Raw genomic sequence first — 23,948 nt, forward strand, 5'->3', positions numbered from 1 at the left:
CACAGTTTTCTAGGTCATCCTAAGGTCTTTGAGTTAATTCATAATTATTAGAATTTGGGCATTTTAAATTTATAAAATATTTCAAATGCTCAAATATCTCCAAACTAAAATGTTTCATGTTGGAAATAATCCAACTATGGACCAGGAGCAGTTTGGTGATTTTAGGAGTTGCCTAAGTATTTTTAATAATTCAACAAACTTACAGAATAAATAAAAAGCAGAAGAACAGGGGAAAAACTTACCTGGCGCCTACTAACCGGCCCACCTGCCGGCCCAGCCCAGTGCCGCGCCAGCGAGCTGCTTGCCCGGCCAGGCAGGCAGGCAAGGTGCTCGACGGCTAGCACCGCATGGGTGCCACGCACCTGCTCGCCGCCTCGCCGCTCCACTCACCCGGCTAACGACGTGGATCGACCCCTCTCTCTCCCTCGAACCCCCCAGACGCCCCCTCTCCTCTCCAGCTCCTCCCCCTCGCGCTCCCCAGCCATGGCCGACGCCACCGCCGCCGCTCCATCGTCGTAGCCGCGCTCCCCGCCGCCCGTGCTCCGTCTCGTGGTGTCCAGGAGCTCCGTCGCCGTCCACTTCATCGAGCTAACCGAGCCCCGTGTGCTCGTGAGGCCCGAGTCCACCGCACCGACCTCGCCCGAGTTCGCCGTCGCCGGAGATCCCCTTCAACACCGTCGCCGCATCAGCTCATCCTCGACCCCGCCGGTGACCTTAACGGGTGCTATGTGAGCCTAGCTACCCCTCCTACCCTTCCTCTCTCGCCCCCGAGCCGTTTAGCCACCGCACGAAGATCACCCGCACGCACCACCGCGGATCTCGTCGCCGACGTGCTCCCGACCATCCTTCGGCCAACTCACGGTGTCCAACGCACTCACCACGTTGCGTTGAGTCCAACCGTGCACTCCCCGCACCTCACCGCACACCCTAGCCCCGAGTTCGCCTTCACCCGAACTCCGGTGACCGCCTAGGTCGTCGCCGGTGCCAACTCCGGCCACCCGACCTCAACTCGCTCCACCAAGAGCTGCGGTTCGTCCCCAGCTCCACGTAGATGCCTTCCGCGCCCCATTTGGTGGCCGGAACGGCCAAAACCACTTCCGCCGCCGCGTCGGGCTCGCCGGCGGCTAAATGCCGGTGCAGCCGTTTTGACTTTGACCACGGGTGGGCCCTGGTTGAATCTGTTGAGTCAATGACAGGTGGGGCCCCCTTCTGCTAATTATCCAGATTAGTTTAAACTAAATTAAATTAGTTAATTATCCACTGACACCCTGGACCCACTGGTCAGTTTGACCTGGACCGGGTCTGTTGACTTGCTGAGGTCAGCATGACCTCATGCTGACGCAGTAAACCTTTTCTGAAATTAAAATAAATCTAAAATGATTTCTAAATTCCAGAAATTGTTGCAAACTTCAAAAATTCATATAAATTCAACCGTAGCTCCAAATCAAACAAATTATATATGAAAAATGATCAGAAAAATCCAATATATCCATCAGTACTAGTTTCATGCGTGTTTAAACAAACTAACTTGAGGTTTAGTGCAGAACAAGATAAAACACTTTAAAGGGCCATTTATGAGTTTGAAATTTGAATCGTTGGTTCAAATTGATTCAAACCCATCTGGTTTTAGTTGCATTAGCCCAACACACTCATATTGCCATGTTTCATGCATGCATCATATTGTCGCACATTGTTTGGTGATGGTTGTGTATCGGTGTTCTTTGCGGCAGGTTCTGCCTCCGAGGAGTACCGTGATTACCCTAGCGAAGAACCGTATTCGTGCATCGATCCATCAGGCAAGCAACCAACCATTTGATCATATCGATACAATCCCATGTTCTCGCTCTTGCTCTCTTTTACTGCATTAAGACAACGCGTTTCAAACTGCTGTGTGCTATGGTAGTTGAACCCATTTCCTCTCCATGACCTGTCATTGCCACAGTAATTAGATAAAACCCACTAGCATGTGTAGGAATTGATTGAGCCATATGTATGTGTTGTTCCTACCTTGCTATGCCTGCTATGCTTAGAGTTGTGTCAGGTCTGGTTCATCAGGGTGATGGGCTAGAGTGAAATGATCATGTCGGTAATGAGAGTGATGTGGTGAACACGATTTGGTAAAGGTATCGATGAGAGGCCATGTAGGAGTACATGGTGGGTTGTTTCATTGAAGCCGACCTTAAGAACTGAGATTTGTATGCGTGATTTAAGATTCAGCTACTACCATGCATTGGGCCCTGAAATATGACCCCGCTCGACTTCTTATTCACCCTAGTCCTCTGTCCAGGAGTTGCAAGTAGTTTCTGGTGTTTGTAGCTTACTGGAGGCCATGGACAGCGCTGACCCGCGGGGTGGGCTGTGATGCGGTAGGTACGTGGCACAGTGTATCGAATACCCGTTAGGTATCTCGGGAACCCTGTACACATCGTTCGGGGCCGTATGGGAAACCTCGGCCGGACTCCCTGCGGATGGAACCTGGATAGGTGATAAACCTGGACTAGAGACTTAGGTGTTTAGGTAGGTCGTGGTCTACACCCACGTCGGCTTTCGCTTGAAGTCTGCCGAGCACATGTCGTGTGCAGACGCTAAGTGGTGGAAACATGTATGAAGAAGTACACCCCTGCAGGGTTAACATGATCTATTCGAATAGCCGCGTCCGCGGTAAAGGACTACTTGGTTGCTTATACAGTTCATAGACAAGTGAATGGATACTACTAAAAATCTCAAGATAAGCGTGAGTGCCGAGGATGGCTCTTCCGTAGGATGATGGAGGTGGATCCTCGGTAGTGTATTGAAGTGGTGAGTAGTGGACTCGTGTGCACAAAACCATTTCAAGTTGGAGTCTCGTAGGATAGCTTAGCCAAGAGTCAAAGCTGGCTTGCTGCAATAACTCCACCAACCCTTCTTGATAATGTGCATGTATGTAGGATCTGACGTAAGTCTTGCTGGGTACCTTTGTACTCATGTTGCTATAATTTACATTTTACAGAAGGCGCTGCAACCCCTTCTGATGGGTTCTTCGTAGACATTGACATCGACGAGTAGACTAAGGCCCAGGTGGTAATCCTGAGCTTGTGAAGATCCACGTAGTATAGCTAGGCTTTCCAAGCCTCTTTTATTTTACTAGTTGTCTGTACTCAGACAAGTTACTTCCACTGCTGGTTTGTATGACTGTATGACTTGAATGTGGGTCGTGTGACCCGTACTTGTATGTATGTTATGTATGGCTCTCTGAGCCTTTAAATAAAGTACTTGTGTCGTAGAGTCATGTTGTGATGCCTTGTTGTATTTGCACATATCGAGCATATTGTGTGTATGATTGAAATGCTTGGTATGTGTGGGATCTGACTATCTAGTTGTTTATCTTTAGTAGCCTCTCTTACCGGGAAATGTCTCCTAGTGTTTCCATTGAGCCATGGTAGCTTGCTACTACTCCGGAACACTTAGGCTGGCCGGCATGTGTCCTTCTTCGTTCCTGTGTCTGTCCCTTCGCGAAATGTCACGCATTGAGTACCGGAGCCCTGTTAGCCCGCTACAGCCCGGTTTACCGGAGTCCTGCTAGCCCAGTGCTACAGCCCGGACCCACTTGTTGATGACCGACACGTTCGATGCTGGGTCATGGATGCCTGTCCCTGTAAGTCTGTGCCACTTTGGGTTTACGACTAGTCATGTCAGCCCGGGCTCCTTATCATATGGATGCTAGCGACATCATCATATACGTGAGCCAAAAGGCACAAATGGTCCCGGGCAAAGGTAAGGCGACACCCGTGGGAATACCGTGCGTGAGGCCGCAATGTGATATGAGGTGTTACAGGCTAGATCGATGTGACATTGAGTCGGGGTCCTGACACTTGTCCTGCTTTAGCCTCAGCGTCGTACAACTCACCAGAGCTGCTCCAACGACGAAACCCTCCATCACAGCGGAGTAGTACCTCGGGCTCCATCTCCAGACGCCTAAGATCTTCTTCCCCTCATCCGACGGCCAAGTCAGCCAGAGCATCCTCACCGGCCAACCCAATCACGCTGAGATCGACATGGCTTCGCCAAAGAGGTTGTCACTTGTTGCATCTCTTTTTTACTCTACATGTTATATATATTATCCACTGAGCACTCGTAGTAACGGGAAATACGATTATTTTATCCTACTATATGATAAGTAGTGAGGTACTAGGCTACTTAGCTATCCGTGATGGACTCTCTTGAACGCCATCATTATTTATCTCTGCGCGTTTGAGCTGTGCATTTGTCGATGGGCCTGGGAGTTGAGCTAGTATGGCAGTGGCCTGGGTCCAAAGTAATATAAGTAGCACAAAAACATTTTTCTAGTGTAGGATTTTCCTTGCTCAAGCCTGCCTACTAGAATCGCCAGTGCTTGAAAGGAAAAGTGAATGAAAAATGTTGGAATTGGAAAGTTTCCTATGGTACTACTTTTCATGAATTTGGTGCAAAGGAATGGAGCAAAGGAAAACTGTAGGATTTGTTCCTTTAGTGTCTCCTTGAAAGAAAAACCGTAGGAATTCTAATTTCCACTTCTCCTCCTTTTCATATTCCTATTCATCAAGCACAAGACTAAGAGATATTAGCATAATAGCATTATAATCGTACATTTTCTTGTGGTTTGACTTAATCTCACCATGCTTTTTTGCATCCTGTGATCTTCCAATTGTTGTGAATCAAACACCCAGATTGGCAGAAATCATGTGTTTTTAAATTCTCTATTTTGCACGTGCATTCCTATCCTATTCCTGTCTATTTCCTATCCATGCATTGTTAGAATCCTCAAATTCAAACAAGCCCTTACTCAATTACTTCTGTTACAGATATGTGTCGAAGAAAACCTTGTGTGCTTTGTCCTGCTCCCGCGGCGCTGTGTTCCACCCTAGCTCAGCTGCTCCAACGATGGAAGGGTTCACCACAACAGGGATCCGCTCTCCAGACTGTCTTTCGCCGCCTCAAATCTTCTTCCCCGCGGCCAGCAGAAACGGCAACTGCGTTACCATCATCAACTGAGCAGATGACCTTGAGGACTACACGGGTCCGCAAGAGAGGTCGCACTCTTCCGTGTCTGCTTACGTTATGTGTTGCTTAATATGATGACATGCTACATTATCATCGTGTTCACCTATTAGACTCCGAATCAGGTCCAAACTAATGCTGAAACTTGAGTTTTTAAATGGTTGTGGGGTACATATTGGGGCAGCAATCAGTACTATCTGTCTGGTTAATCTCCGGTGTCTACTATGAGTTTCATGTTGCGTGCAAACAAACATTAAAGGAGCCATTATCTGTATTTTTTAACTAAAGCTATTATATGCCTGCTATCATTGGTTTTGGGTCTATCCACAGTTTGCTACCATCACTCTGGATTTGTGCATGCACTCCTTACATAATCTCACTATGTTTTATTCCTATGCATGCCAGTTATTGTACACAATGGAACTGATCATGTCGAGCAAAAGAGACGAGCCTTGCGTGGCAATAAAATTTCATGCAGACGTCGTTCCATGGTGGGCGCAAAGGCAGCCCCCCCTCCACCCATTTCGGATCGTAATCAAGAGGAAGATAACTGTTATGAGGGGGGTTCAGAAGGAGAAGACCACTCCTATTTACCCCATGAGGTCTTCGCTCTAACTTGGCATGCTGATGTTGGTAATATCATGCATATGGGGCCTTGCATTGCTTACTGTATACATTAAAGATGTCATCTGCTTAGTTTAGACATGCTTTGTGTCAATGCCATTTGTTTAGTTTCTTTATCGTATATGTGAATCATGCAATGCCATCTTGTCTAGCCAGGCATCATATATGTGAATTTTGCAATGCCACCCTGGTTAGCCTGTCCTCTTATATGTGAATTATATCATGCCATCATTTTTTTATTACGTGTTAAATTTGTCAACAATTTAGTACATTCAATTACTCTTCCTGTGCATCAGCCATTTGGCACGGTCATGGAAAAATCTGGAGTGGAAACAAGGTCTTCAGAGCAGACGATGCTATCTGACGAAGCGCATGTCTTGCTGGTTATCGATAGCTCCTTAGAGGAGGATTCAGAGACAGATGACCAGTCATATCCCCCCCCCCCGAGGTGCATGCCCTAACTTGGCAGGGTTATGTTGCTCATATCGTGCGTATGGTATCTTGCATTGCTATGTCATTCGCTTAGTTTAGACATGCTTTGTGTGAATGCCACCTGTTTAGTGTCTAATTACCATATGTGTGAATTACGCAATGCCATCTTGTTGCAAGACATTATATATGTGAATTATGCAATGTTATCTTGTTGCAAGGCATTATGTATGTGAATTATGCAATGCCATGCTGTTCAGGCAAGCGTCATATATGTGAATTATATCATGCCATCCTTTTTTTGTATTTCCCATTGCTTTTGTCATCAATGTTTGTATATTCAACTACTCTTCCTGTGCATCAGCCATTTGAATTGGTGATGGAGAAATCTAGAGTGAAAACAAGGTCTTCAGAGCAGACAATGCTACCTGCTGAAGCAGATATCTTGTTGGTTACAGATAGCTCTTCAGAGGAGGATTCAGAGGCAGATGACCAGTCCTATTATCCCCCTGAGGTGTATGCTCAAACTTGGCAGGGTTATATTACTCATATAATGCATATGTTGTATTGCAATGCTTAGTTTTTACATCATATACACAATATTGAATGCCCTCTCCTTAGTTGACACATCATATATGCGATTGCCCTCTGCTCACTTCCTTAGTATATAAATCATATATTTGAATTATGTCATGCCATGATGTTTACATAGAAAACATGTATCTGAATTATGGCATGCCAACCCATTTTCTAAAGACAAAACATAGTTATATCATCTCATCCTGTTTACATAGTCATCATATTTAAATTATGTCATTCTATCCGTGAATTATATCATGCCATCATGTTTCCATCGCCGGCATGTTTGTGATTTATGGCATGCCAACCACTTTAATAAACACATCGTATAGTTATATCATGTCATCCTGTTTACATAGTCATCATATTTTGAAGTATGTCATTCTATCCTGTTTAGTTAGCCATCATACATGTGAAATTGTGTCATGCTATCCTGTTTAATTAGCCATCATATATGCGAAATTATGTCCTGCTATTCTGTTTGCTTAGACAACATAAATGTGAATTATTTCATGCCATGTTTTCTTCCCTACATTCAATTACTTTTCTTGTTTATCAGCCATTTCAATTGGAGGGAGTGATGGCAGTATCTGTGGGAGTAAAAACACGGTCTTCAGAAAAAATTGTGCTACCTGTCGGTGCAGATAGAACAACGGTTGTACTTGCCCAAGAACTAGCCCCACCACACATAACCCACACTCATGCAGATTGTACCCCTACCCAGTTGGACAGAGAACCAGCTACACCCCTTCTAACCCCAACCATAGCAGATAGACACCCAGTTCCCATTGACACAGCACCGTCTCCACCACAGAGCACCCAAACACGAGCAGTTAGTAAGGCAACTGCAGTGCCCAAATCACGAGGACCACCACTCCGAACCCGAAGTCAACGCTTAAAGCAGAAGAAGAATTGTTCTCAGGTCAGGTTCTGTAGCTATGGTTCATACTACTTTGCTCTTGCATCACTGTCTTTACTGATACCAACTAATTTCAAATTTGAAGGATGCAATTGAAACTCCAATGGCGCAACAGGTATGTTTTAAACCTGTTTCTTCAACATGTTTGGTTGTTTGTTGTTGTAACTTGCTCTATGTTGATTTCAGTTTCAATTGAATAAACAGTTATGTTCTCATGCCATGCACATTACAAGTGTTGTTATTGCTGTGTAGTTTCCCACACTTATATTCTGTCTATGCTGCTTTGTCTTAAATAGATATGATTCGAACTGTATCTATCTTGATTTGGCAACATAAACTAGAATGATATAGACCATACAGTGACCATACTACATAGATATATGTTTGTTTCATGCTGTTATCATGTCCACCTTACTACTGAACTGGTTTACCAAAATGAGTTTCATATACTACATTGTAAACCTGAGATGTGTTTGTTTGTTTCTCTTTTAGAACGCGGATAAAATATTGGAGAAGAGTACCCTATTATGCAATGGTGAAGGAAGTAATGCAGATAAGATTCAAGATAGTGAGACATCCCTGTTGGTCTCCAAGAAAGCTGATAAAAACTATATTGAAGACACTGAGACAACCCCAAAGTCTTGTCTTGATGTAGTGTTCGATTTACTAGCTACCACTGCTGGCACCAGCTCTTCGAACTCATTGCCTGAATCAGTTCGGATTCTTGACTCTCAACTTCAAGTTGAAAGACATTGAGTAGATGTTATGCGACAGGAAGCCGAAGGACTGAGGAAGTCCCTACAGAATTCAGATGCATACTTTCTGGTGCAACAGCAAGCATTGGAGGACTTAAGCGCCAAACAAGAGAAAGTTAATAAGCTTGCTAAGCATCTTGCCAGCATTATGGGTACCCAGAATATTGTTTCTTGAGCTCTTATGAAGTGGACTCAGTTCTGGACTTGTTTTGCTGCGGCATTTATATGCTGCTGTGTTCCCTATATTTGCACTGGTGGCGAACTTTGATGCCCAGTGGATGTAATATGTGTAATAGCCGTGATAGCCTAGTGTAAGTTGCTTGCTTATTTATTTCCTTGTTTTCTTGTTTATTTGTTTGCTTGTAGTTAGTGCAGTTCTTTTTCTGCGGTTTGCTAGTGGCTGCAATAACCTTTTTTTAAAACCAGGCCACAATAAACATGGGCTAATATTTACTGTAGTGACACTTGGCCTCCTACGGGCCGTAGAAACAGTGGGCCTTCTACAGGCCATATAAACAGTGGGCCTTCTACGGGCCGTAGAAACAGTGGGCCTTCTATGGGCCGTAGAAACAGTGGGCCTTCTATGGGCCATAGAAACAATGGGCCTTCTACGGGCCGTATCATCAATGGGCCTTATACGGGCCAAACAGGCCGCATTCTGGCCGTAAACGGGCTAGAGTTGGAATCGTCCGTTCATGGGCCGACCATAACGGGCCATCATTAATAGGCCGTATTTGATGATGCTATGAAAATGACCCAACGTATTAACGGACCACAAATAGGCCGACTGTAACCACGGGCTGAATTTGGCCCACAAGCAGAAAATGATAGTAACGGGCCGTAAGTAAACGAATGCTGGAAATGAGCCCAAAAATAAATGGGCTCTGAGAAGGCCGAAAGATAACATGGGCTGGAGACGGCCCAACGGAATAACGGGCCGTTAATGGGTATAAGGTGATACAATGTTCATTACGGGCCAGTTTCACCACGGGCCGTTAATGGGTGTAAAGTGATACACTGTTCATTACGGGCCAGTTTCACCACGGGCCGTTAATAGGCCAAGAGTTACATAGGGCCTCATATGGGCCGAAAGATGTCATGGGCCATACATGGGCCAGAAGTGAAAGCGGGCTGGAATCAGATTGGATGGCCCAAATGACGCTACTGGGCCTAATTCGGATAGGGCGTAACGGGCCTTGGGTTAGCAGGCTGTAAATGGGCTATATGCGAACAGGCCGTTAACAGGCTTTCCATGGGCCGGCCCGCCACCTTTTGACCAAGTCAAACGGGACGGCCTTTTCACAGGAATGGGCCTCTGTTGGGCCGTGCCACGTGTCAACGTGTCATAGCGCCTTCTGTCCAATGAGTGGATGACATCTGTCCCGACGATCAGCCGACACGTGTTTCCTCCAGCCAATGATGATTTTACACGTGGAAAATCCCCATTGGTCGGGGCTGTTAACGGGTTATCGGATCCAAATCCCGACCCGATAGCTTAATGGCGTTCCGTTACGATGGATGCCATGTGTCGGTCACCCTTGACGAAAACACTTCTGTGACGCGCGATTTATCGTCATGGAAGTGGGCACTTCCGTGATGATAATTTTGGTAATGTCATGGAACACTTCTACGACAGCACAGGTATGACTATCTTGATTCTGTCATAAATTTGTCATGCATGTACATGCATGACAAAAAACGCGACCTACTGGGACAAACACGTATCATTACGGAATTGTATTTTTTTGTAGTGCTAGCATAGAAATTGATGCATAAGGGATTGAAGGGGGACCGATATGTCTTAATGTTATGGTTGGGTTTTACCTTATTGAACGTTAGTAGTTGCGGATGCTTGCTAATAGTTCCAATCAAAAGTGCATAGAATTCCAAGTCAGGGATGACATGCTAGCAGTGGCCTCTCCCACATAAAACTTGCTATGGGTCTAGTGGACAATTGCTTAGGGACAATTTTGCAATTCCTACCACCACTTTTCCACACACGCTATACTAAATTTATTGCTTCTTTACCTAAAACAGCTCCTAGTTTTCATTTACGTGCTCTTTATATTCTTGCAAACCTATCCCATTACACCTACAAAGTACTTCTAGTTTTATACTTGTTCTAGGTAAAGCGAACGTCAAGCGTGCGTAGAGTTGTATCGATGGTCGATAAAACTTGAGGGTATATTTGTTCTACCTTTATCTCCTCATTGGGTTCGACATTCTTACTTATCGAAAGAGGCTACAACTAATCCCCTATACTTGTGGGTTATCAACACCTTTTTCTGGCGCCGTTGCCGGGGAGTTATAGCATGGGGTGAATATTCTCGTGTGTGCTTGTTTGCTTTATCACTAAGTAGTTTTTATTTTGTGTTCTTGTTTTCTATCTTTAGTTATGGGTAGGAAACGCAAAATACCAAAAAAAATAGTTGTACATACTACACCAATGGTTGAAGAACCACTCAAAATCTATCACACTCCTGAAGCTTTTTACTTGGATCATCTTCGATCCCTATGTGCTTGTGCTGAAACCCCAACTATCTTAGTTGAGGGCAAATCTTTAGATGAGCATGCTTGTTATGTGCGACACCGCTCGTCTCAAAAAGGAAACTTTCACAAGATCAAATTCTTCGTTTGCAATGCTATGCTTGGAATTTATCTGATATATATGATTTTACTTGTTGTTATGAAGACCCTAAGAAACACCTTCCCTACCAATGTGAGTTTAGTGATAACGTAATTGTATCTTCGTATGCTAAGGTTGTTTATAATTACTATGATTTTCAACAAATTGAATAATTTGTTGCTTTTAAGGGTGCTTATGATATTGCTTCTTTGATTGGCAAGTATGATGCTACTCTTTACAAATATGAAAATTTTGCCATGCTTAAATATTGTTATGATAATCATGCTTCTACTGCCTGTGTTAAACCATAAATTGAGGTCTCCTCTGCTGTCCAAGAAGAGACTAATATTTTACAGGAGTCTATGGAAGAAGGAATTGATGAAACTGTGGGCTCCTTGGATGAAAAAGATGAAGAGGAGTGCGAAGAACTAAAGGAGGAAGAGAGGATTAGCTACCCATGCCACCTTCTAATGAGAGTAACTCTTCAACTCATACATTGTTTAATCTCCCTTCGTGCTTACAAAAGGATCAATGCTATGATGATTGTTATGATCTCGTTGCTTCCTTTGAAATATACCTTTTTAATGATGCTTGCTATGCTTGTGGCCAAGATTCCAATATGAATTATGCTTATGGAGATGAACTTGCTATAGTCCTTATGTTAAACATGAAATTGTTGCTATTGCACCCATGCATGATAGTCCTATTATCCTTTTGAATTCTCCTGACTACACTATTGTTGGGTTTCGTAGTAATTTCAAAAAAATTCCTACGCACACGCAAGATCATGGTGATGCACAGCAACGAGAGGGGAGAGTGTTGTCTACGTACCCTCGTAGACCGAAGCAGAAGCGTTGATGCAACATAGAGGAAGTAGTCATACGTCTTCCCGATCCGACCGATCCAAGTACCGTTACTCCGGCACCTCCGAGTTCTTGGCATATGTACAGCTCGATGACGCTCCCCGGGCTCCGATCCAGCAAAGCTTTGGGGATGAGTTCCGTCAGCACGACGGCGTGGTGACGATCTTGATGTTCTACCGACACAGGGCTTCGCCTAAACACTGCAACGATATGACCGAGGTGGAATATGGTGGAGGGGGGCACCGCACACGGCTAAGGAACGATCACGAAGATCAACTTGTGTGTCCTAGGGTGCTCCCCTGCCCCCGTATATAAAGGATCGAAGGGGGGGTGCGGCCGGCCCTATGGAGGCGCGCAGGAGGAGTCCTACTCCCACCGGGAGTAGGACTCCCCTCCCCTCTTTCTTGTCCAACTAGGAGAGGTGGAGGGAGAATAGGAAAGGGGGGGCGCCGCCCCTCCCTCCTTGTCCAATTCAGACTAGGGGGAGAGGGGACGCGCGGCCTGCCCTGGCAGCCCCTTCCTCTTCTCCACATTAGGCCCATAAGGCCCATTAACCCCCCGGGGGGTTCCGGTAACCCCCCGGTGCTCCGGTTTTATCTGATACTTCTCCGGAACCCTTCCGGTGTCCGAATATAGTCGTCCAATATATCAATCTTTATGTCTCGACCATTTCGAGACTCCTCGTCATGCCCGTGATCACATCTAGGACTCCGAACTAACTTCGGTACATCAAAATGCATAAACTCATAATAAATGTCATCGTAACGTTAAGCGTGCGGACCCTATGGTTCGAGAACAATGTAGACATGACTTGAGGCAAATATCCGGTCAATAACCAATAGCGGGACCTGGATGCCCATATTGGCTCCTACATATTCTACGAAGATCTTTATCGGTCAGACCGCATAACAACATACGTTGTTCCCTGTGTCATCGGTATGTTACTTGCCCGAGATTCGATCGTCAGTATCCAATACCTAGTTCAATCTCGTTACCGGCAAGTCTCTTTACTCGTTCCGTAATACATCATCTCATAACTAACTCATTAGTTGCAATGCTTGCAAGGCTTATGTGATGTGCATTACCGAGAGGGCCCAGAGATACCTCTCCGACAATCGGAGTGACAAATCCTAATCTCGAAATACGCCAACCCAACATCTACATTTGGAGACACCTGTAGAGCTCCTTTATAATCACCCATTTACATTGTGACGTTTGGTAGCACACAAAGTGTTCCTCCGGTAAACGGGAGTTGCATAATCTCATAGTCATAGGAACATGTATAAGTCATGAAGAAAGCAATAGCAACATACTAAACGATCGGGTGCTAAGCTAATGGAATGGGTCATGTCAATCAGATCATTCAACTAATGATGAGATCTCGTTAATCAAATAACAACTCTTTTGTTCATGGTTAGGAAACATAACCATCTTTGATTAACGAGCTAGTCAAGTAGAGGCACACTAGTGACACTCTGGTTGTCTATGTATTCACACATGTATTATGTTTCCGGTTAATACAATTCTAGCATGAATAATAAACATTTATCTTGAGATAAGGAAATAAATAATAACTTTATTATTGCCTCTAGGGCATATTTCCTTCAGTCTCCCACTTGCACTAGAGTCAATAATCTAGATTACACAGTAATGATTCTAACACCCATGGAGCCTTGGTGCTGATCATGTTTTGCTCGTGGAAGAGGCTTAGTCAACGGGTCTGCAACATTCACATCCATATGTATCTTGCAAATCTCTATGTCTCCCACCTGGACTAGATCCCGGATGGAATTGAAGCGTCTCTTGATTTGCTTGGTTCTCTTGTGAAATCTGGATTCCTTTGCCAAGGTAATTGCACCAGTATTGTCACAAAAGATTTTCATTGGACCCGTTGCACTAGGTATGACACCTAGATCGCATATGAACTCCTTCATCCAGACTCCTTCATTTGCTGCTTCCGAAGCAGCTATGTACTCCGCTTCACATGTAGATCCCGCTACGACGCTTTGTTTAGAACTGCACCAACTGACAGCTCCACCGTTTAATGTAAATACGTATCCGGTTTGCGATTTAGAATCGTCCGGATCAGTGTCAAAGCTCGCATCAACGTAACTGTTTACAATGATCTCTTTGTCACCTCCATATACGAGAATCATATCCTTAGTCCTTTTCAGGTATTTCAGGATGTTCTTGGCCATTGTCCAGTGATCCACTCCTGGATTACTTTGGTACCTCCCTGCTAAACTTATAGCAAGGCACACATCAGGTCTGGTACACAACATTGCATACATGATAGAGCCTATGGCTGAAGCATAGGGAACATCTTTCATTTTCTCTCTATCTTCTGCAGTGGTCGGGCATTGAGACTGACTCAACTTCACACCTTTTAACACAGGCAAGAACCCTTTCTTTGCTTGATCCATTTTGAACTTCTTCAAAATCTTGTCAAGGTATGTGCTTTGTGAAAGTCCAATTAAGCGCCTTGATCTATCTCTATAGATCTTTATGCCTAATATGTAAGCAGCTTCACCGAGGTCTTTCATTGAAAAACTCTTATTCAAGTATCCCTTTATGCTATCCAGAAATTCTATATCATTTCCAATCAGTAATATGTCATCCACATATAATATCAGAAATGCTACAAAGCTCCCACTCACTTTCTTGTAAATATCGGCTTCTCCAAAAGTCTGCATAAAACCAAATGCTTTGATCACACTATCAAAGCGTTTATTCCAATTCCGAGAGGCTTGCACCAGTCCATAAATGGATCGCTGGAGCTTGCACACTTTGTTAGCTCCCTTTTGATCGACAAAACCTTCCGGTTGCATCATATACAACTCTTCTTCCAGAAATCCACTCAGGAATGCAGTTTTGACATCCATCTGCCAAATTTCATAATCATAAAATGCGGCAATTCCTAACATGATTCGGACAGACTTAAGCATCGCTACGGGTGAGAAGGTCTCATCGTAGTCAACCCCTTGAACTTGTCGAAAACCTTTTGCGACAAGTCGAGCTTTGTAGACAGTAACATTACCATCAGCGTCAGTCTTCTTCTTGAAGATCCATTTATGCTCAATTGCTTGCCGATCATCGGGCAAGTCAACCAAAGTCCATACTATGTTCTCATACATGGATCCCATCTCAGATTTCATGGCTTCAAGCCATTTTGCGGAATCTGGGCTCACCATCGCTTCTTCATAGTTCGTAGGTTCATCATGATCTAGTAGCATGACTTCCAGAACAGGATTGCCGTACCACTCTGGCACGGATCTCACTCTAGTCGATCTACGAGGTTCAGTAGTATCTTGATCTGAAGTTTCATGATCATCATCATTAGCTTCCTCACTAACTGGTGTAGGTGTCATTGAAACAGTTTTCTGTGATGCACTACTTTCCAATAAGGGAGCAGGTACAGTTACCTCATCAAGTTCCACTTTCCTCCCACTCACTTCTTTCGAGAGAAACTCCTTCTCTAGAGAGTTTCCGAATTTAGCAACAAAAGTCTTGCCTTCGGATTTGTGATAGAAGGTGTATCCAATAGTTTCCTTTGGATATCCTATGAAGACACATTTCTCCGATTTGGGTTCAAGCTTATCAGGTTGAAGCTATTTCACATAAGCATCGCAGCCCCAAACTTTCAGAAATGACAACTTTGGTTTCTTGCCAAACCACAGTTCATAAGGCGTCGTCTCAACGGATTTTTATGGTGCCCTATTTAACGTGAATGCGGCCGTCTCTAGAGTGTATCCCCAAAACGATAGCGGTAAATCAGTAAGAGACATCATAGATCACACCATATCTAGTAAAGTATGATTACGACGTTCGGACACACCATTACGCTGTGGTGTTCCGGGTGGCGTGAGTTGCGAAACTATTCCACAATTTTTCAAATGTACACCAAACTCGTAACTCAAATATTCTCCTCCACAATCAGATCGTAGGAACTTTATTTTCTTGTTATGATGATTTTCAACTTCACTCTGAAATTCTTTGAACTTTTCAAATGTTTCAGACTTATGTTTCATTAAGTAGATATACCCATATCTGCTTAAATCATTTGTGAAGGTGAGGAAATAACGATATCCGCCACGAGCCTCAATATTCATCGGACCACATACATCTGTATGTATGATTTCCAACAAATCTGTTGCTCTCTCCATAGTACCAGAGAACGGTGTTTTAGTCATCTTGCCCATGAGGCACGGTTCGCAAGTACCAAGTGATTCATAATCAAGTGGTTCCAAAAGTCCATCAGTATGGAGTTTCTTCATGCGCTTTACACGGATATGACCTAAACGGCAGTGCCACAAATAAGTTGCACTATCATTATGAACTCTGCATCTTTTGGTTTCAACATTATGAATATGTGTATCACTACTATCGAGATTCAATAAGAATAGACCACTCTTCAAGGTGCATGACCATAAAAGATATTACTCATATAAATAGAACAACCATTATTCTCTGATTTAAATGAATAACCGTCTCGCATTAAACAAGATCCAGATGTAATGTTCATGCTCAACGCTGGCACCAAATAACAATTATTTGGGTCTAATACTAATCCCGAAGGTAGATGTAGAGGTAGCGTGCCGACCGCGATCACATCGACTTTGGAACCATTTCCCACGCGCATCGTCACCTCGTCTTTAGCTAATCTTCTCTTAATCCGTAGTCCATGTTTCGAGTTGCAAATATTAGCAACAGAACCAGTATCAAATACCCAGGTGCTACTGCGAGCATTAGTAAGGTACACATCAATAACATGTATATCACATATACCTTTGTTCACCTTGCCATCCTTCTTATCCGCCAAATACTTGGGGCAGTTCCGCTTCCAGTGACCAGTCTGCTTGCAGTAGAAGCACTCGGTTTCAGGCTTAGGTCCAGACTTGGGTTTCTTCTCTTGAGCAGCAACTTTCTTGCTATTCTTTTTGAAGTTTCCCTTCTTCTTCCCTTTGCCCTTTTTCTTGAAACTAGTGGTCTTGTTGACCATCAACACTTGATGCTCCTTCTTGATTTCTACCTCCACAGCTTTCAGCATTGCGAAGAGGTCGGGAATAGTCTTATTCATCCCTTGCATATTATAGTTCATCACGAAGCTCTTGTAGCTTGGTGGCAGTGATTGGAGAATTCTGTCAATGACGCAATCATCTGGAAGATTAACTCCCAATTGAATCAAGTGATTATTATACCCAAACATTTTGAGTATATGCTCACTGACAGAATTGTTCTCCTCCATCTTGCAGCTATAGAATTTATTGGAGACTTCAAATCTCTCAATCCGGGCATTTGCTTGAAATATTAACTTCAACTCCTGAAACATCTCATATGCTCCATGACATTCAAAACGTCGTTGAAGTCCCGATTCTAATCTGTAAAGCATGGCACACTGAACTATCGAGTAGTCATCAGCTTTGCTCTACCAGACGTTCATAACATCTGGTGTTGCTCCAGCAGCAGGCCTGGCACCCAGCGGTCCTTCCAGGCCGTAATTCTTCTGTGCAGCAATGAGGATAATCCTCAAGTTACGGACCCAGTCTGTGTAATTGCTACCATCATCTTTCAACTTTGCTTTCTCAAGGAACGCATTACAATTCAACGGAACAACAGCACGAGCCATCTATCTACAATCAAACATAAACAAGCAAGATACTATCAGGTACTAAGTTCATGATAAATTTAAGTTCAATTAATCAAATTATTTAAGAACTCCCACTTAGATAGACATCCCTCTAATCTTCTAAGTGATCACGTGATCCAAATCAACTAAACCATGTCCGATCATCACATGAGATGGAGTAGTTTCATTGGTGAACATCACTATGTTGATCATATCTACTATATGATTCATGCTCGACCTTTCGGTCTCCGTGTTCCGAGGCCATATCTGTATATGCTTGGCTTGTCAAGTAGAACCTGAGTATTCCGCGTGTGCAACTGTTTTGCACCTGTTGTATTTGAACGTAGAGCCTATCACACCCGATCATCATGTGGTGTCTCAGCATGAAGAACTTTCGCAACGGTGCATACTCAGGGAGAACACTTCTTGATAATTATTGAGAGATCATCTTATAATGCTACCGTCAATCAAAGCAAGATAAGATGCATAAAAAGATAAACATCACATGCAATCAATATAAGTGATATGATATGGCCATCATCATCTTGTGCTTGTGATCTCCATCTCCGAAGCACCATCATGATCACCATCGTCACCGGCGTGACACCTTGATCTCCATCGTAGCATCGTTGTCGTCTCGCCAATCTTATGCTTCCACGACTATCGCTACCGTTTAGTGATAAAGTAAAGCATTACATCACGATTGCATTGCATACAATAAAGCGACAACCATATGGCTCCTGCCAGTTGCCGATAACTCGATTGCAAAACATGATCATCTCATACAATAAAATTTAGCATCATGTCTTGACCATATCACATCACAACATGCCCTGCAAAAACAAGTTAGACATCCTCTACTTTGTTGTTGCAAGTTTTACGTGGCTGCTACGGGCTTAAGCAAGAACCAATCTCACCTACGCATCAAAACCACAACGATAGTTTGTCAATTTGACTCTGTTTTAACCTTCGCAAGGACCGGGCGTAGCCACACTCGGTTCAACTAAAGTTGGAGAGACTGTCGCCCGAAAGCCACCTATGTGCAAAGCACGTCGGGAGAACCGGTCTCGCATAAGCGTACGCGTAATGTCGGTTCAGGTCATCTCGTCCAACAATACCGCCGAACCAAAGTATGACATGCTGGTAGGCAGTATGACTTATATCGCCCACAACTCACTTGTGTTCTACTCGTGCATATAACATCAACATATAAAACCTAGGCTCGGATGCCACTGTTGGGTTTCGTAGTAATTTCAAAAAAATTCCTACGCACACGCAAAATCATGGTGATGCACAGCAACGAGAGGGGAGAGTGTTGTCTACGTACCCTCGTAGCGAAGCGGAAGCGTTGATGCAACATAGAGGAAGTAGCCGTACGTCTTCCTGATCTGACCGATCCAAGTACCGTTACTCTGGCACCTCCGAGTTCTTGGCACACGTACAGCTCGATGACGCTCCCCGGGCTCCGATCCAGCAAAACTTCGGGGATGAGTTCCGCCAGCACGATGGCATGGTGACGATCTTGATGTTCTACCGACGCAGGGCTTCGCCTAAACACTGCAACAATATGACCGAGGTGGAATATGGTGGAGGGGGGCACCGCACATGGCTAAGGAACGATCACGAAGATTAACTTGTGTGTCCTAGGGTGCTATCCTGCCCCCGTATATAAAGGATCCAAGGGGGGTGCGGCCGGCCCTATGGAGGCGCGCAGGAGGAGTCCTACTCCCACCGGGAGTAGGACTCCCCTCCCCTCTTTCTTGTCCAACTAGGAGAGGTGGAGGGAGAATAGGAAAGGGGGGGCGCCGCCCCTCCCTCCTTGTCCAATTCGGACTAGGGGGAGAGGGGGCGCGCGGCCTGCCCTGGCAGCCCCTTCCACTTCTCCACATTAGGCCCATAAGGCCCATTAACCCCCCGGGGGGTTCCGGTAACCCCCTGGTGCTCCGGTTTTATCTGATACTTCTCCGGAACCCTTCCGGTGTCCGAATATAGTCGTCCAATATATCAATCTTTATGTCTCGACCATTTCGAGACTCCTCGTCATGTCCGTGATCACATCCGGGACTCCGAACTAACTTCGGTACATCAAAATGCATAAACTCATAATAACTGTCATCGTAACATTAAGCGTGCGGACCCTACGGTTCGAGAACAATGCAGACATGACTTGAGACAAATCTCCGGTCAATAACCAATAGCGGGACCTGGATGCCCATATTGGCTCCTACATATTCTACGAAGATCTTTATCGGTCAGACCGCATAACAACATACGTTGTTCCCTTTGTCATCGGTATGTTACTTGCCCGAGATTCGATCGTCGGTATCCAATACCTAGTTCAATCTCGTTACCGGCAAGTCTCTTTACTCATTCCGTAATACATCATCTCGTAACTAACTCATTAGTTGCAATGCTTGCAAGGCTTATGTGATGTGCATTACCGAGAGGGCCCAGAGATACCTCTCCAACAACCGGGGTGACAAATCCTAATCTCGAAATACGCCAACCCAACATCTACCTTTGGAGACACCTGTAGAGCTCCTTTATAATCACCCATTTACGTTGTGACGTTTGGTAGCACACAAAGTGTTCCTCCGGTAAACGGGAGTTGCATAATCTCATAGTCATAGGAACATGTATAAGTCATGAAGAAAGCAATAGCAACATACTAAACGATCGGGTGCTAAGCTAATGGAATGGTTCATGTCAATCAGATCATTCAACTAATGATGTGACCTCGTTAATCAAATAACAACTCTTTTGTTCATGGTTAGGAAACATAACCATCTTTGATTAACGAGCTAGTCAAGTAGAGGCACACTAGTGACACTCTGTTTGTCTATGTATTCACACATGTATTATGTTTTCGCTTAATACAATTCTAGCATGAATAATAAACATTTATCATGATATAAGGAAATAAATAATAACTTTATTATTGCCTCTAGGGCATATTTCCTTCAACTATATCGGAGAAGTTTGCCCTTATTAAGGTTTATATTGATGGGTTGCGTTTTACTACTACTTGATTATATTGATGGCTTCCAATATGAATTATTCTTATGGTGATGAACTTGCTATAGTCCTTATGTTAAACATGAAATTGTTGCTATTGCACCCATGCATGATAGTCCTATTATCCTTTTGAATTCTCCCGACTACACTATATCGGAGAAGTTTGCCCTTATTAAGGATTGTATTGATGATTTTGATAGATATAAAATGCATGTGCTTGCTGCTCCTACTTGCAATTATTATGAGAGAGGAACAACATCTCCGCCTCTCCATGTTTCCAACATGATAAAATTGCAAGAAACTGTTTATACTATGCATTGGCCTTTACTATGTGTGCATGAATTGTTCTTTTATGACATGCCGATGCATAGGAAGAGAGTTAGACTTAGTCATGAGATGATATATGTTACTTTGTGCCCACTACTAAATCACAAATCATTGTTAATTAAAATTGGCTTAGATATACCTTGGGATCCGGGTGGATCCATTACTTGAGCACTATATGCCTAGCTTAATGGCTTTAAAGAAAGCGCTGCTAGGGAGACAATCCGGAAGTTTTAGAGAGTCGTTTATTTCTGTTTTGTTCTTTTATAAAGTCCGAATCCCTTGTATTATAAAAATAATGTGCCAAGATTTGCCTTTAGGATGTTTACATTGCTTGTTGGTTTGTGCAGTGCAAAATAGAAACTTTGGCTGTAGTGTGCGATTTTACATTTTTTTACTGGAACGTCGAACGGTTCTGAAATTTTTTGCAATGTCTTTCTATACACATTGTTTATTTTTTTCTAATTGTTTCAGAATTTTTGGAGTACCAGAAGTATGGTGAATGTTCAGATTACTACAGATTGTCCTGTTTAAGACAGATTCTATTTTTGATGCATTGTTTGCTTGTTTTGATGAAACTATCGATTTCTATCAGTGGATTAAGCCATGGAAAAGTTATATTACAGTAGCAGCTACAATGCAAAAACAAAATATGAATTGGTTTTCAATAGTACTTAGAGTAGTGATTTGCTTTATGATACTAATGGATCTTACCGAGCTTTCTGTTGAGTTTTGTGTGGATGAAGTGTTCGAAGGTCGAGGAGGTCTCGACGTGAGGAGATGGAGGTGAGGCAAGAGCTCAAGATTGGGGATGCACAAGGAACCCCAAGTAAATATTCAAGGAGACCCAAGTGTCTAAGCTTGGGGATGCCCCGGCAGGCATCCCATCTTTCTTCAACAAGTATCGGTATGTTTTCAGATTCGTTTTGTTCATGCGATATGTGCAAAACTTGGAGCATCTTTTGCATTTAGTTTTCACTTTTATTTGATGCACCCTGTTGGTATGAGATAGTCCTTGGATTATTTATAGAATGCACATTGCACTTCACTTATATCTTTTGAGTATGGCTTTATAGAATGCTTCATGTGCATCACTTATATCATTTGAAGTTTGGATTGCCTATTTCTCTTCACATAGAAAACCGCCATTTATAGAATGCCCTATTGATTCAATTATATTTGTTAGAGCATGGGAATATCTTTTGTAGAAAGAATTAAACTCTCTTGCTTCACTTATATCTATTTAGAGAGATGATAGGAATTAGTCATTCACATGGTTAGTCATAAAATCCTACATAAAACTTGTAGATCACTGAATATGATATGTTTGATTCCTTGCAATAGTTTTGTGATATAAAGATGGTGATATTAGAGTCATGCTAGTGGTTAGTTGTGGATTGTATAAATACTTGTGTTGAAGTTTGTGATTCATGTAGCATGCACGTATGGTGAACCGTTGTGTAACGAAGTTGGAGCATGAGGTATATTTATTGATTGTCTTCCTTATGAGTGGCAGTCGGGGATGAGCGATGGTCTTTTCCTACCAATCTAGCCCCCTGGGAGCATGGGTGTAGTACTTTGTTTCGATGACTAATAGATTTTTATATTAAGTATGTGAGTTCTTTATGACTAATGTTGAGTCCATGGATTATACGCACTCTCACCTTTCCATCGTTGCTAGCCTCTTCGGTACCATGCATTGCCCGTTTTCACCTCGAGAGTCGGTGCAAACTTCGCGGGTGCATCCAAACCCCGTTATATGATACGCTCTATCACACATAAGCCTCCTTATATCTTCCTCAAAACAGCCACCATACCTACCTATTATGGCATTTCAATAGCCATTCCAAGATATATTGCCATGCAACTTCCATCATCATCATATACATGACTTGAGAATTCATTGTCATATTGCTTTGCATGATCGTAAGATATCTAGCATGATGTTTTCATGGCTTGTCCATTTTTTGATGTCATTGCTACGCTAGATCATTGCACATCCTGGTACACCGTCGGAGGCATTCATGTAGAGTCATACTTCGTTCTAGACATCGAGTTGTAATATTGAGTTGTAAGTAAATAAAAGTGTGATGATCATCATTATTAGAGAATTGCCCCAGTGAGGAAAGGATGATGGAGACTATGATTACCCCACAAGTCAGGATGAGACTCCGGCCTTTAAAATAAATAAAAGAGGCCAAAGAAGCCCAAAAAAAGAGGCCAAAGAATCCCACCAAAAAAACAAAAAAAATTGAGAGAAAAAGAGAGAAGAGACAATGTTTCTATCCTTTTACCACACTTGTGCTTCAGAGTAGCATGATGTTCTTCATATAGAGAGTCTCTTGAATTATCACTTTCATATACTAGTGGGAATTTTCATTATAGAACTTGGCTTGTATATTCCGATGATGGGCTTCCTCAACTGCCCGAGGTCTTCATGACCAAGCAAGTTGGATGCACACCCACTTAGTTTCCAGTTTGAGCTTTCATACACTTATAGCTCTTAGTGCATCTGTTGCATGGCAATCCCTACTCCTCGCATTGACATCAATTGATGGGCATCTCCACACAACCTCCATCATCATATTTGATTCCACCCATAGTGCTATGTCCATGGCCCGCGCTCATGTATTGCGTGAAAGTTGAAAAAGTTTGAAAATGCTAAGTATGAAACAATTGCTTGTCTTGTCATCGGGGTTGTGCATGATCGGAGCATTTTGTGTGACAGAAATGAAGCATGGCCAAACTATATGATTTTGTAGGGATGAGCTTTCTTTATCTGTGTTATTTTGAGAAGACATAATTGCTTGGTTAGTATGCTTGAAGTATTATTGTCTTAATTCCATGATTAGGTTACATGATCAAGATTATGATAGTTAGTATTCCACATCAAAAATTATCTTTTTATCATTTACCTACTCGAGGACAAGCAGGAATTAAGCTTGGGGATGCTGATACGTCTCCGTCGTATCTATAATTTTTGATTGTTCCATGCCAATATTATAAAAATTTCATATACTTTTAGCAACTTTCTATACTATTTTTGGGACTAACATATTGATCCAGTGCCCAGTGCTAGTTCCTGTTTGTTGCATGTTTTTTGTTTCGCGGAAAATACATATCAAATGGAGCCCAAATGGGATAAAAACTTACGGAGATTTTTTTGGAATAT

The sequence above is a fragment of the Triticum aestivum genome, chromosome 3A, assembly GCF_018294505.1.
Source record: "Triticum aestivum cultivar Chinese Spring chromosome 3A, IWGSC CS RefSeq v2.1, whole genome shotgun sequence".
In the NCBI taxonomy this organism is placed as follows: domain Eukaryota; kingdom Viridiplantae; phylum Streptophyta; class Magnoliopsida; order Poales; family Poaceae; genus Triticum; species Triticum aestivum.